The following is a 16,040-nucleotide window of genomic DNA, read 5'->3' on the forward strand; positions in this document are numbered from 1 at the left end:
GGATCTCATACACCAGGACCAGGTTGTGGGTTGTTCTGAAAAACTGGTCTGAGACTTTTATACTTACCAGTTGGTAGACGTGTTTGAAATACGTCATACTTGCAGAGAACATGTGACTCAACAAAAATGACAAGATTTTACACCTGGGACAAGAGTACAGAATCATTTCTTATTTGGAGATGAAACTTATCCCAAACCTTTGACTGGCCTTTCCTTCCCCGCCAACACTCCATGACAGCTTCTATTTCTGCCAGGTAAAAGGCCACCAGCTAGACTGGGACTGTGGCTCAGGTGGTTAAGTGCTTTAGCCAGGCCAGGTCCTGAGTTCAATCCCCAGTATTGCGCCCTGCCCCTCCGTCACTCTTTGGTCCTGCTAGCCTCAAACCATGATCCTTCTAATCTCCACCTCCCAAATTGCTGAGATTATAGGGGTGAGCCACCACGCCAGGCCTCTCCCCACCCCCAGGTGCTGTGGCATGAACCCAGAGCCTCAATCAGGCTAGACTTGTCTAACACTGAGCTACAACCCCAGCCTAAATGCTCTGATACGTACATTTGTAGTTGAAGATAAATGGTAAAAAAAAAAAGAATTAATAATAATAATAAATAAATTATCCTTATAGTTTAAATTTCTTCTTAGTTAAATAGCAAACGCCCTACAAGCTCAGGGAGGCTGCCAAAGGCAGAAGTGGCTACAAGTTGTACAGCAGACCCTGGCTGCCAGCCTAATCGATCTCTCATCCTAAGGAAATGTTCCCTTTTCCACCTCATTTTGCATTTATCTATCTTTTTTTTTCCTTCCCCACCCCTCCAAGGCTGGGGATCAAACCCGGGTCTCCTCACATGCTAGGCAAGCATTCTACCACTGAGCCACACCCCCGCACACATTCTCTATCACGGCAGAATTCCCACTTCAGCCCATCCTCTATTACAGCCCAGGTCCACCGTGATCAATCACGCGTGATTTTCCTCTTGTACATTTTCATATAGTAAAAACAAGTGTTAGGGGATTAAAAAAAAAAAGAAAACCCTCACAAAGGAATGTCATTTCAAACAGTAAAGAAGACTTCTGGCACCAAGGGGAGACCGGAAGCGCAGCAGAGGGAAGTTGACAAGAACCCAACCACTCTCAGCAGAAAGCCAGGACCGGCTGTAGCGCCCAGCCTGCGCTTGGGAGCGGCTCCTTTAAGAGGCGGGGCTAAGGGGCGGGGCTTGGCGGCCGCCCGCTTTCCCAGCCTGCCCCGCGCCTGCGCGACGGCGGTTCGGCCACGTCCCTGGCCACGTCGCGCCCGCTCTCGCCATCTTCGCCGCTTCCTCTCAGGGGTCGCCGCCTCCGCCGCCTCCTGAGCCGCTGAGCCTCGGGGCCGCCGCGCGTTTGCTACCTGTCGCCGCCGCCATGAACATCTTCCGGTTGACCGGACTCTTGTCCCATTTGGCGGCCATCGTCATCCTGCTGCTGAAGATCTGGAAGACGCGCTCCTGTGCCGGTGAGCGGCCGGGCGAGGCCCAAGAGGCTGGGGCGCGCGGGGCCGGGGCTCCCGAGGGGGCGGGGCGGGGGGGACCCCGGCCGTCCCTGGAAGGGGGCTGGGATCGCGGTGGCCATCACGGCCGTCGGTGGGCGATGGGCCCGGTGTGAGGGGACTCTGCGGCCCCTCGCGGTGGCCCTGCTGGTGTCGCAGCGCAGCCCCGCTGGACTCGGTTTGCTCCTGAATTTGAGCCGTGGGCCCAGGGGGCGCTGGCCGCGCTGTGCGGTGCCCTGTTCTGTCTGAAAACTTTGGAATGGGGGTCCGGTGGGCGTGTCCCTCATCCGGGGGATTCTCCGGGCGGAACCCAGGTTGGAGACCCTCGGATCAATGGGACTGGAGAGGGGAGGAAGACAGGACCGTGACCTGACGTGGCAGCGGGGAGATGGGGGCCTGGGAGGGCCGGGGATAGAGGTCATCTTGCTGCCCACCCTGCCCCTGCAAGGACGGGGCTGTAGGATAGTGCTGGTTTGTAGGGGGTTCGGGTCAGGTCACCCAAGCCCTAGAATCCCGGATCGCACCCGCCATCCGCAGGGCTGGGGGGGCTTGGGTCTTTGAGTTTGTTGACGCAGTTCGTGCTGCTTTGAGAGGCAAATGATTTCTTAAACTTCGAGGGCCTTCATCTATCTAATAACGGGTTCTGCTAAATCTGCGGCTCTGGGTACCCTTGAGGTCCCATGTGGTCCCACGCGGTTCCTGGCTCCACGTCACCAGTGAGTTGGCCTGGTCCCTCCCCACAGGACATGCTCATTTCATGCAAGTCTTGCTGGGAGCCAGTGCAACAAACCTCTCCCAGATAATGGAGTTGTATATTTCATTAAGGAAGGCACATTTTAAATAGTTTCGTCAAATGCAAAGCCTTCCTTAAACTTATAACTTTGAAGAACTCCAGAACTTAATTTTTTCAGGCAGCGAAGGATGGGAATCCTAAAGGACCTGGGTGGCAGATTCCACTTATCTGGTTGATTTATAAAAATCTTCACTTCTAAAGTAACACTGTGTCTTTGATTCTGCTGTCTGCAGGCCTCACCTGTCTCCCAGGAACATAGCTGAGATCCAGGAAGTAAGGAAAACCAAAAAAAGAACTTTGAGCACTCAACATAGATGTTACAAAGTCCATGTACTATGTACTGAAGCCAGTGTGTGTTACATGGAGGTGACGTACACTGAAAGGCTCAGTTGCATGATTTCCAGTGACAGCCAAGCAATTGTGATAGCTAACTTTAAGCACTTTCTGTGTATTGAGTAGTCAACTAAGTGCTTTCCATGACTTACTCGAGACATCCTTAAAACAACGTAGGGGTAGTTGCCATTGTCCCTGTTCTGAGAGAGAGGAATCTCAGAAGGTAATCGTAGTGACAGAGCCAGGGTAGAAACACAATCAGTAATTCACAGTTAAGGATTTTGACTAAATCTGTCTGCTTTGGCCTAAGGAGTTAGTTTAAATGTTTGATGCTAGTGGATTAGGTCTTTTTGTTCTTGTACTAAGATGTTACTTTCAATCTTTAGTTTTACTTCAAAATCTTTGTATGAGTGTGGGTCCTAGAATCTCCTTTTCTGGCAGGTAGTTAATTTGTATCCACACTAAAATGTTGGGGAGAATTCCTAATTCTTAAGAGGATGGTGAGTTGCAAGGAGAGGGTCTGCTGTTTTGTTTTTTACATATTCATTGTTTTCATTTGGGAGGTTGAGAGCATTAAGGAAAATGGAAAGTACTTCAGCTACAATGCCAACAAAGGGCCGGGCATTGGTGGCTTACACCTGTAATGCCAGCTACTCAGGAGGCAGAGATCAGTAGGATTGTGGTTAAAAGCCAGCCCCAGGCAAGTAATTCTGGAGACCCTATCTTGAAAAAAAAAACCCATCACAAAAAAGGGCTGGGGGGGATGGCTCCAGTGGTAGAATGCCTGCCTAGCAAGAGTGAGGTCCTGAGTTCAAACCCTAATGCCACAAAGGAAGATAGTGTGTGTTCCCAAGTATTTCTGGCCGGTGGATTTCCTTCTGGTGTGACTTTTCGAAACCAGCCTCTTAAAAAATGAAATCTCCAAGATCTTTGTCAGAAATCACCAAGATCATTGCTTCAGAATTAAGTGCTGGGCTTCACTAACTGTGTTGTTTTTCCATCCTAAATTATAAAAGTTGTTGAAAGAATAAGAACTTGATAGAATTTCTCATATAACAGGAATAGGAGACAATATAGAACCAGCTTGTGTTTCTCACCTCAAAAATACTGGGATGGGGCTTATTTTAGGATTTTGGCACTTTTGAACAGGCCTGCAGCCTCCAAACCACAGGCCCTTTTTCCTAAGGGTGAGGGACAGGGTGGGCTTGGGAGGAAGCTGGGATTCAGTTTCCTGCAATCTCATTCCAGAACAGCTCCTATTAAGGATCTGTTTTTAAAAAAGTGGGACAGTGAGTTGATCTTGTTTGAATCTGCATTCTTTTATGACTGCATCTGCCATTGTCATTACAGAGGGCTCCCCAAAATGAAGGGTGAGTGTCATATTTCTGAACTATCATGGCAGTCTGATCCTCGGTATGCTCAAATCATCGCTCTCTTTCTGTCCTAAACGCTGCCTAGATAACCTGGGAGAACAAGCATGGCGTTTAGATGAAGGGGCTTCTATCTCTGTTTCCCTGTAGGCGGTTAAGTGCTCTATCTACAGAGTTTGAGTGACAGGGGAGTCCCGAGAGCCATGACCCCCAGCCCTCCTCCCCTGCCTGGTCTCTCTCCTTCCCTCCTAGATGTTGTTATGCAGGCTACAAACTTGTCAACCTCCCAAACAGTGTCTCTGCATATCACATATTTGGGTTTATATTTTTAAGTAAGTGGAAAATACCTCCTTTTATTGCTGACACTGAGTACTTCGGGAAGCTTTTGCATCATATTCCCAACTCCCTCTTGGTGCTGTTATTGAGTGCTAGTCTCTGGAGTGATCATTGCTCTGAAGCATTTATTAACCACCTGCTGTGTGCAAGGCACCCAGGCAATTCACAGCAACCGCTGGCAACAATCAAAGTTTTTGCTCTGGAAGCTGCAGTAGACTGCTTGCTTAGCAGGCTGGAGGTTCAATCCCCAGCGTTGAAGGGGGGAAAAAAAGGCACCAGCAGTTCAGATGAGATGGTAAGACACACGTATGAAAAGATAAAAACGTGGATATGTGGATGTCAAACCAGATGGGCAATAAATAGTATGGGTGTGAAGCAACAAAAAAGATGCCAGAGATGCCTCTGGCTTCCCAACAAGGAGTGTAAAGAACTCCGCAGAAAAGAATAAAAGTTTGCCGATGGACACAGGTGACCTGAATGTGTATTCGTACCATGGTCCTGGGTAGGACCGGGCAGACTGAGGAAGAGACAAGGTGACACATGCCTCTAAGTTAACTTGTTATTTCAAAATATAATCAAAGACAAGAAACCAAGAGAAATAATCTGTAGTATAGGTGACAGTAGGTTAAGAACCATCAAAATTGACCAAGTTGGCAGTTCACAGAAAATAAGACCAATTGGCATGCAGAAATCCCCGGCCTCACTAGTTCTGAACTTGGGTGTGCAAATGGCAGCACACACCATTATCTACCCACTAGGTGGAGAAAGTGGAAGTGTTACGCTGAGGAAAAGGGCGTTCCCTGCAGGTGTTAATGGCCTGGTCGCTGCCTGCCTAGGACAGGTTTGGCCGTGCTAGGTGACAGTGTTCATGTTTATTGTACCAGTAGTTTTAAGGAATCTGGGCTATAGAAATTGTCATATGTGAACAAATGACATAAAAGTATAAAATGTTCATTGTACCTAAGTAAGTGCAAAACACCATCTATAGGTACAAAGATGTTTGTGCAAGATTTATAACAAAAATTGTAAACAACGCAAAGAACTGAGCTAGAGTGAGACATACTCATAGCAGGGAATGATGAATCTGAGACATAGCTTCAAAAAGCACGCTTAAAGCCACCATGAGCCATGCTTTGAGGGGTAAATGTATACAGTACCTATACACAAACACATAGAGAAGGGGCTTTTGAAAAGCTTGGGAAGTTACACTTGGAAGTGGCAGGGGTGTTGAAAAAGACCTAATCACTTTTGGGATGAGCAGTACTTAGGGGGCGGTACCGCTCTAGCCGTGCCTCCAGCCCTTTTTGCTTTAGCTGTGTTCCAGAAAGGGTCTCCAAGAATCCTACAGGCGTGCACCACCATGCCTGATCCTTTGTTGAGATGAGTCTCACTTTTTGCCCAGGCTAGTCTCAAAGCACAGTCCTTTCAGTCTCTACCTCCCTAGTAGTTGGGATGAGCTACTATGTCCCTGATCTAAAAATGCAACTTTTAACTACATCAGACTTTAAAGTAGCTACACTGAAGTATATAGTAGCTCAGCTTTGTGAGTAAAGACAGGAGAGATGTTAAGTTTAATGAGTGACTTCCATTTGACAAGTGATGCTACTTACTATGGATGTTTGGTGCACTTGGTACTAGGACATCAGTGTCTGAAGTGCTTACAGTGCATATTCTGTGAGTGCTTGTTACCTGAGAGCTTTGGTGTATGTTGTTCTAAAACCAGGTTGTTGGTGTTGGCTCGGGTGTGGCTCAGTGGTAGAGCACTTGCCTAGTATGCATGAGCCCTGGGTTCAATCCTGGCACAGCAAATCAATAAATTAAAATGGAGATAGGGCTAGAGGTAAGGCTCAAGTGGTAGAGCATTTGCCCAACGAGCAGTTACTAGCAAACACTCCACAGCATCCCCCGAGGTGATTCCTGGGCCCCTCACATCCTCAGCTGGGATTCCTGCCTTCCTGTGGAGACTGACATTTCTACAGTGCAAAGGGAAAGGCTGCTAATTGCCAATCAGGATCCAAGCCAGGGAGCACAGTGTAGAATCATGTAAGCATCTGGGGATTCCCAGCATGCTGGTCCCTGCCTGGATTCTGCACCATGGTGCCAGTGCTGTCTGTCCTCCTCTCTACCCTGTGCTCACCCAGGGAGCTCTCCATGCTCTAGCTGGTAGTGAATTGGGACAGAGCACATTAACTGTTCAGGCAAAAGACACAGCTGGACTTGGAAATGCTTTAGAAGTGTATTCCCCAAATACCACACAATGAAAATTTGCCCAGTGACACGTAAAGGTGACTGCCTTTTTCTTTTCTCCATGTGTCCATTCATTCAGCAAGTATCTTGTGGAGCCTGCTGTGTGTCAGGCCCAGGGTCCCACATAAGGAATACAAAACGGAATAAGGCACGACCCCTGCCTATCTCAGCTTTGTGGTGAGTGGAGGTTTGGGGAGAGAGGAGGCAGGAACCCAATCATAGTGTGTCTTTTTAAGTCTGTAAGAAAAACGAGGGCAGCAGCTGGATGAATCAACAGCACAAGGGAGGATGTCCCAGAGGAGGTGACAGGTGAGGTGAATCTCAAAGAGGAGTGATTAGAGCTATATTATTGTCCTTGGTGTTTAGTACAGGAATGCTGAAAATGAGGACAGAAGTACTCTGCCTGGTTTCCAAAGCTGCTTTAGAATAAACCCTTTTTATAATTTTTCTTTCCTTTTTTTTTTTTTTTTGGTAGTACTGGGATTTGAACTCAGGACTACACACTTGCTAAACAGGCAAATGCTACCACTTGAGCTGTACCTCCAACCTCCCCTCCTCCTTTTTTTTTTTTTTTTAAAGAATCAACCCTTTATGGAAAAATTTGCCCATCTGTATCCTGTAAGGTTTTTGGTAGAAGTGGGATTTGAACTCAATGCTTCACACTTGCAAGGCAGGCACTCTACCACTTGAGCCACACGTCCAGTCCATTTTGCTATGGTTTTCTTGGAGAGGGAGTTTCACAAACTATTTGCCTGGACTGGCCTTGAACTGCATTCCTTCCAGTCTTAGACCCCACAGTAACTAAGAGTATAGGTGCTCAGCTTGTATCCTATAAGTTTGAAACATTAGGTGGAACCGTACAGCAAGCAGACTGGAAACTTATCTTTGAAGGCTTCAACAAACATCCAGTGTGAGTTGTCTGCTTCCAGTTTCTTTCCCCATCTCGGGTCTAGTTTTTACCATCAGCTTCATGGCTTCTCCTTTGAACACCGATCTCTCGTGGAAAAAAGTCCTCGTTGCTGAGGAAAAGACTTAACAGCACATGTGCTGCCTGAATCTCTTCCTTTGGCTCTTGAAATTGGTTTCTGTTGATGGGTTTGGAAAGAGTCAACTTTTCTTGGTTTCTCTTTAGATGTTACTGTGAATAAGCTGGAACTGTAATTACTCATACTTAGAAAATAACATTCTTGCATCCAGGTTCTTAGTTTCAGCAAACTATGAAGTGTCATTGAAAAACAATGTGATTTATTTTATGTCCCGGGGTGTTATGAATGTCACTTGGTTGTAGTGACTCTTCTGTTAAATACATGCTTACTAAAATGCATAATGGTGCTGGGCATGGTGGTGCACACCTTGATCTCAGCACCCAGGAGGCTGAGGCAGGAGGATATAAAGTTCAAGACCAGCCTGGGAGAGAGAGAGAGAGAGAGATCCTGCCTCAAAACAAAAACCAAAATGATGTATGATGAATCTAAAAGATGGAGTTTAATTTTTTTTTATTTGTAACTTTGTTGTTGTTTGCTATAGTGGGGTTTGAACTCAGGGCCTCTTGCTTGCTAGACAGGCGCTCTGCCATTTGAGCCACTCCACCAGCCCTTTGTTTTTGTTATTCTTTTGGATAGGGTCTCGTTTTTGCCCAGGGCCAGCCTAGGACACAGCCCTCCTACCTGTGCTTCCTCCATTGCTGGAGTCACAGGTGCATGCCACCACACCCAGCTTGTTGGTTGAGATGGGAGTCTTTCAAACTTTTTTGTCGAGGCTCACCTCAAACTTTGATCCTCCTCATCTCCACCTCCTACCAAGTAGGTGTGCACTGTTGTGTCATTATTCCAGGGGACGAGAGGCTCCTGCTTGGAGACCTAAACCAGTCTCCTCAGCTGATTCCTTGTCCCCTTAATCAGAGTAGCTTCCAACTCCACCCTCCAAAGATTTGTCACCATGGAGAAACTGGGTTTGGGCTCTGGTTTGTTGTGATGGCACTGGGGATTGAACCCACGGCCTCAGCATGCTAGGCAAGCATGCTTCTACTGCGTCATATGCCCCTAGCCATGGAGACCGTATTTTAAAATGGAAAGATCCAGAGGTAAAGACAGTTACAATGCTAATAATAGCCCAGCTGTTGAAAGAAATGTACTCCTGCCTGAGGTGACAGAATGAGAAGCGCAGTGCTCCTTGGAGGACACCCGTCCTGGTGTGCTGGTGGTACAATGAAGTCACTTTCCTAGACTCACCTATCACAGGAAGACAAAAGCTGGCAGGGCCTTCAAGAGTAGTGCACACTGGGATGCTAAAGGAAAGAAAAACTGGAAGTACTCTTGGTTACTCACAGTTGTCCTAGACCCGGGCCTCCGACGCCAGCCCTTGCCCCACACACACTTCCCGTGTCGCTCTCCAGGACTTTTCTCATGCTTTCTTTCTGTTTGTTCAGGTATTTCCGGGAAAAGCCAGCTTCTGTTTGCACTGGTATTCACAACTCGCTACCTGGATCTTTTTACTTCATTTATTTCATTGTATAACACGTCTATGAAGGTATGGTATGGTATCTGACAGAGTGCATTTTATCCATAATGCACAGACCTGTGGGACATTGTTCCTTTATGTCATCTGTGTCTTGGTTAAAAATCATATCTAAAGACGCTGGCTTTGTTTTGTTTTGGTTTGTTTGGTTGTTTGTTTGTGGTATTGGGGTTTGACTCAGGGCCTCACGCTCACTAGGCAGGCGCTCTGCCACTTGAGCCACTCCGCCAGGCCTAAATGTGTTGTTCCTGTCTTTAAAACTTTCGCCACCTTGACAGCCTTGTATATGTGACTGCGAATAATTGTTTTGTTCCAAAACAGCATCTGTTTAATTGGAGCCCTGGGCCCTAGAGGCTTTAAAATGTAAGTTCCTCAAGCATGAGGAAGCTTCCAAAGCTCTTGCTAGCCCTGCCTGCTCTGTTGTCAAGCAGTGGGAATTACTGATTGCCCCAAGAAGTCAGAACACAAGCAGGAGTCCAGCTAGGAGAACTTACTGGTCACAGCGTCTCGTGTCACCACCCTGTGAGGCACCGTGTGGAGGCTGCTGCTTGTTTGCTTCTCTCCACTGAGTCCATTTTTCTTAGACTTCTGCTGCACTTAAACAGCACCTGTACCAAAAATTACTTTTTTATACATAGATATTGCTGCTGCTGCTGCTGGTGGTACTGGGATTTGAACTCAGAGGTTTACACTTGCTAGGCAGGCATTCTACACAGCCCTTTTTGGAGATAGTCTGGTTATTTTGCAGATAGATTATTGGTTTTGCCTAGGCTGGCCTGGACCGTAATCTGTCTATTTTATGCTTTCTGCCATAGCTGGGATGAGATGTGTGTGCCACCACACACAGCTTTTTCCATTGAGATGGGGGTCTCAATAACTTTTGCCCAAGTTGGCCTGAACTGTGATCCTCCCAGTCTCAGCCTCCCAAGTAGCTAGGATTGCAGGTGTAAGCCACTGGCACCAGGCTCAGAAGCATTTTTATGAGCAGAGATTAAAGTAGATAAAGCAGTATTTGGATCTGTCGTCTTTACCAAATAGCAAATTTGAGCCAGGCACTGGTGTCCATGCCTGCAATCCTACCTACTTACGAGGCTGACATGGGAGGATCGTGGTTCAAAGGCAGCCCGGCAAACAGTTTGCAAGACCCCATCTCAAACATAACCGGAGCAAAAATGAACTGGAGGCATGCCTTAGCTCTAGAGTGCCTACTTTCTAAGGGTGAAGCTCTGAGTTCAAACTCTGGTCCCACCAAAAAGAAAAAAAATTGCAGTCACCTCTCATGGCTCCATTATTTATTACCAAGTGATAGGAGTCTAATTACTTGTCTTCAAAATGACTAGGTTTCTGCTCGTTGTCTAGCCAGTTTAAACTGCAGGCAATAGAGGTGTATGAGCGAAAGCCCCCCACTTCAGGCAGAAATCCTGCTTGCGTGGTGGGAGGTTATTTTTTATTCGGATTTTTGGTTTGTTTTGGCAGTACTAGTGTTTGAACTTGGGGCCTTGTATTTCCTAGGTAAACACTCTACCAACACTTTGTGCTGTGGTCTGTTTTGCAGGTAGGGCCTCACACTTTTTGCCCCCTACCATCCTTCTCCTACCTCTGCCTTCTGCCTAGCTTGGATTATAGACATATACCACTATGCCCAGCTTGTTTTGTGACATGGGATCTTGCTAACTTTTTTGTTGGGGTTGGCCTCAAACCATGATCCTCTGATTTCCCCATTGCCCATGTAGCTGGGATTACAGACATATGCCACCACGCCCACCTGCTTGGTTGTGGTTTCTAAGCATCATGTCCTGAAAGTCGGTGGAGTGAGAGCCAAGCTATATGTACTTGCCTTTAACTGCTGTGTGCTGGCGACAGGAGAGCTCTTCTTTCCCAGCAGCTGCTGAGGCCCGATAGGCTAAAGCTCCATGGGCACAGGCCACCATTCTTGAAGCACTCAGCTAAGTTCTGTTCATTTTAAAAGTGTTTTTATTGTTGTGTTGTATCAATGAAGTAATCAGTAATGGCATTTGGCTTGAATCTTCCCTTCATTCATTCACTCACTTGTTCCCTCATTCATTCATTCATTCAAGAAAACCTTTGGCCCAGCAACCTCTGCACCAGGGCACATGGGTGGATGGAAAGAGAGGTCTGAGAAAAGGTGGTGGAATTAACACATCTCATGAGCCAAATTCTCCATCAACCACTTGATTGGGCAGGGATAAATGGAGAAATGGACAGGGTTAGGCCACACCCATGGGTCATTACTCTGTAGTGGGGACACAGGTGTGCACACAGCCCAAGTAGAGCAAAGGGAGTGAGGAGGGAGATGGGGAGCCATGATGCCAGCTGCAGGGCATGATAGTGGCAGGGGACAGCCTCAGGATCTCCAGATGGGCTTTTCTCCATCATCACAGTGTGAGAGGCCCCTTGGGAGACCTCTGTCCCACAGTGGGCTCTACAGTCCTCTTTGTACAGAGCAGGGGTGATGTGTCCCTGGGCTGAGAGGGTCAGCCTGCTCTTCTTCCTGGCACTTGACTGCAGGTGCATGTGCTCCCTGGCTGTCCCTCTGACGAGGGCTCTGATTTCTTTCCCCAGATATCTGGCCAATGACATGGAAGAGGACAACCAGGCTCCTAAGCAAGACATATTTTACTTTCTTTACGGAAAGAACTACTTCCAGCACCCTCTGTTCCACAAGTTACGGTACCAGATGATGCGATCCATGGGCTGGAGGATGCGGGTGTCCCGAGAGGAGTGTGAAGAGGTGAGGGTCCGGGCTGCGAAGGACTTGGGGGGAAGGCTCTGGATTGGAGAGCGAAGGAAGGAATGGGTTTGGGAACTAGAAAGAAGTGGAGGCCGGACATGGGGAGAGGTCTCCCTGGGGAGCAGCACTGTTCATGAAGCTGTTTTTCTTTCCGGATCCAGGCCTATAACCCGGACCTCTGGGTGTGGGGGCGAGACCGCACCCACCTGCCTTAGAACTCTGTTCCATCATCGGCTTCAGTAAAGGTGTGTCTGTGTCCTTGTAGTGTGCCCAGGGCGATTTGATGTCTGCTTAGGAAATCCTGAAACCCCCTTGCCTGACCACTCCGTGCCACACCTGGTGCCACACCATAAAGCAGCCCAACCATCCCAGGCTGTAAGACACTCCCGGTCACTGCACAGCCATAGAAATGACAACCAGAGAGAAGTGACCCTGAGAGACGTGCTGGGGGCCAGGGGCCGGCCATATAGCCAGGCCTCAGAGACACCCAAGTGTCGCTAGGGCTCGGATGAGGTAGAAATCCTTTAACCCAAAGCCATTGGGTCCGAATGGCAGCTGTGAGCAAGTGCTGATTTCTGTCAGCCGCGAGTATCCGCTAGCTGTAACCTCCATATGCCCATCATCCGAGCTTTTGCCGTCACTTCTTAATTCAGTCTTGACCTAGGGTCCCATGCGGTACCAACTCTGGGGACTCACTGATAACACAGTGATGTGGGAAGTAAAAATAGGAGGGTCAGGATCTAGGCAGGCATGGGTACAAAACAAGACCCCATAGGAAAATAACTAAAGCAAAATAGGACTGCAGCCATGGCTCAAGTATAGTAGAGCACCTGTCCAGCAAGTCAAGGCCCTGAGTTCAAACCCAAGTACCATAAAAAAAAAGAAAGAAAGGGAAGGAGGGAAGGAAGGAAGGAAGGAAGGAAGGAGGGAAGGAAGGAAGAATGGAGAAATGGAGGGAAGGAAGGAAGGAAGAATGGAGGAATGGAGGGAAGGAAGGAAGGAAGGAAAATGGGAGGAAGGAAGGGGGAGGACAGAGGGAGGGAGGGAGAAAGGAAGGACGGAAGGAAGGAAGGAAGAAGAAAATGTGGGAGGTCTGAATATTATCAATGACAGATGGCCACTAACTAGTTTAGTCCTAATTTGACTTGAAACAAATTTCCTATGGCCAGAATTCTCTTTGAAATTTCTTGTTCTCCTTACCCTACCACTGTTGGACCAAGTTCCCCTCTTCTCCCTTTCCCCTCAAGTTTATGGTCAAGAACGTTGGTCGGAACTGTGCGCAGCTTGCGGTGGCTGCACACAAGCCACACCTTAACAGTGATGGATGTGAGCAGAGCATTGAGCAAAGGTTTGATTTTTGTAGAGCACAGCTAGCCCAGTTCACGCGAGGATGAAACATCGGGAGTTTGGTTTGGGATTCGGGTTCTGGTGTCCTGGTTCATGACATCCTGACGTCAGGAATGCTGTCGCACGGTTAGAGGTTCACATTTTCAGTAAGTGGAGAGGACCACGGTCTGAGTTTAGTCCACAGTCGCATTGTGAGTTCACACCTAGGGAACTGTGTCTGACATCGCTTTTTTCTTCCTTCCTTGAGCAGAATCACCTCATGTTCTGCTCTACAGAAGACTGTTGGGCCTGACCTCAGGGCTTAAGTGATTGTTGGAGTCATGGAAAGAAAAGCCCAAGAGTCATCACAATTCTTGGTGATGCTTCAGAGCTGGGCATGGTTGTGTATACCTGTAATCCAGCTAACTGGGAGATAGAGACAGGACGTCAGGAGTCGGAGGCCAGCTTAGGCAAAGCTAAGGAGAACCTAGCTTAAAGCAATAAAATAAAGGGCTGGAGTCATAGCTCAAGGGATAGAGAGTACCTCCCTGGCAAGCACGAAGCCTGCTTTCAATCCCCAAGACTGGATGAAGGGCTAGAGGTGAATTAGGATCTGTAAGTGGTTCCAAACCCTTGTTGGGACTGACTTAGCCTGTCGATCACCTTCCTCCTGGAGCATTGCCTCTTGACATCATTTCTCTCTGCCTTCCAGATCGCTGTGCCCAGGGAGATGGGAATGTTCATCAGGAAGTCTAAACCAACACTGAAGCCAGCTGGAGCAAGGAAGAGCGAGGAGTTTCCCAAACCTAGAAGAACCCAGATTCTTCCAGAACAAGCCTAATAAAACTACCCCACTCCTCGGTGTGGGGGCACACCTGGGAGTCCATGAAGGAATGAAGGGAAATCAGGCCTTGCTGGGTCCCTTCTTTCCTGAGGCACCTGTAGTCTCACCAAAATTCACGTTGCGGTCATATGCTCACGTATATTTGGTTTGCCAGATTTGATGACTGTTTTTAATATGTAAACTTAGACACGTGGGATCATAATAGAGTTAGTGTAAATATAGTTAATATAAATCATAAGTTATATTGAATTATTTTGAATAAGTTGGTCATAAAATGTTTACTATATTTATTTGCAATGTTTTGAGATGGTTGTAGATTTGAAAACATGCTGTTCTTTATATTTTCATTATTCAGATTATAACTTACACATTCATAAATGTTTTTACTCTTACAATAAGTTCTTTTTATCCATTCTACTTATATATTATAGCTATGTAAGAATACTCAAATTGTTGGGAATATACATTTTTATTTGATGTTTTAGCCTTTGTTGTTGAACTGTGAACATCGACTTGCACTGACAGGTTGGTTTGCCATTTTATAAAGGGTATGTGTTTTGTAAGAGCGCCCATGTTTTGTGTGTTCAAAGAGGACAGGGCCACTCTTCCCTTGGGGAAATACAATAAAGATGAAATGTCCTTTAATCTTCACGAAGCGTGTGTGGTTTTTTCCTTTGTCAAATATTACTGTTGTGTGCATCAGTTATGCATGTTTGACCAAGGTCTTAGCTCTGAAAAAGAATCCTGGATGATTTTTCATGTTTGAAAAATAGAAGACGCCGCAGATCCTAAGCTGGAATTGGATGCCAGACACGAGGGGAAGCTGTTGAGGGGGACATCAGGAAGAGTAGAAAGAATGCGGAAACTTCCATGGGTGCCTGGAAAAGAATCCCAACTCAGATATAAAGGAACGGTGGACCCCAGAGAGGCCTCCCTGGAAATGGTCCCGGGAGAGGGATGACACAGCGAAAGGTGCACTTGCTCTTTGAGTCATCCTGGGGCACTTTTATCACCACCTCTGGTCCAGTCTTACAAAAGCCAAGGAGAATGGAGAGGGGAGATGAAATAGAAAGAGCTGGAAATAAAGGAGGGTGTAGAATGGAGCCGTTTGTGAGGAAATAAGTTGCAGGAAGAGGTAAGGCTGTTCCAGAGATGAGCACAGAGAGGTTGAGTGACTGCAGGAAAACATGGTGGGAAATGGGGGTGTGGCACAACACAGGAGCAGGTGGGGAAGAAGCAGCTGGACGCCATGTGTCAGCCAGAAGCAAATAAAACCCAAGAGGCAGACAACAGGGTGACAATATTCTGAGGCAAGAGAGCCATCGATGAGATGCGAATGGGCTTCTAGACAAAGGGGGGCACAGCGTAAAGGGTGGAGGGCTGAACCCGATGAGCTTAGGCGAGGCTGCATGTTTTCTCCTACATGGAAGACAGATCCAAAGATAGACACACACACAGAACAAGCGTGATCGCACACACGCTCAGATGTAGAACACATTTGTAAACGTGGAGCTGCTCTAGGGCCTCGGGGGAGGAGGGAGAGGAGGAGAGAAGGCTGGAGCGTCAGTAATGTCGTAAAACATATGCCTGTGAAGGAAGAGGACACAGGGTGTGCACTGAACGCTGCCGAAAATGGGGGTGGGAGGTAAAGGGGTAAGGGGGAGAAATGGGAGGGGTTGAACAAACCAAAGTAAAGTTTACCCACAGTGGGGTTTGAACATGAACTTAAATATTCACAATGAAAGACAGGACTGTAAAATGTCTACAGCGTGTGGGGTGCTAGTGGGAGAGGAGCTGAATGAGGGAGATGAAGGGGAGGGAATATGGAGGATGGACTTCACATATGCTATGAACTAGAGCAAAAAAATCTCTTGCGATTGCTGTAAGTGGGGTGGGGAGGGGTCGAGGGAGAGATGGTGGGTGATCTAATCTATGTGCAATACAAGCCCATCTGGAATTGTCACAATGCAGCCCCTCTACAATGAACAGATCCTAATTTTGA

The 16,040-nt window shown here is 47.4% G+C and overlaps 1 long non-coding RNA gene across 1 annotated transcript; it reads left to right on the forward strand.

The window, feature by feature from the left end:
• The first annotated feature begins 554 nt into the window (after positions 1-554).
• Positions 555-14,689, forward strand: LOC141424088 (uncharacterized). Its single transcript, XR_012448926.1, has 2 exons — positions 555-11,868; positions 12,030-14,689. It is a non-coding gene; the product is annotated as an uncharacterized lncRNA (long non-coding RNA).
• The last annotated feature ends 1,351 nt before the right edge of the window (positions 14,690-16,040 follow it).

The sequence above is a fragment of the Castor canadensis genome, chromosome 6 (genome assembly GCF_047511655.1).
Source record: "Castor canadensis chromosome 6, mCasCan1.hap1v2, whole genome shotgun sequence".
Taxonomy (NCBI): domain Eukaryota; kingdom Metazoa; phylum Chordata; class Mammalia; order Rodentia; family Castoridae; genus Castor; species Castor canadensis.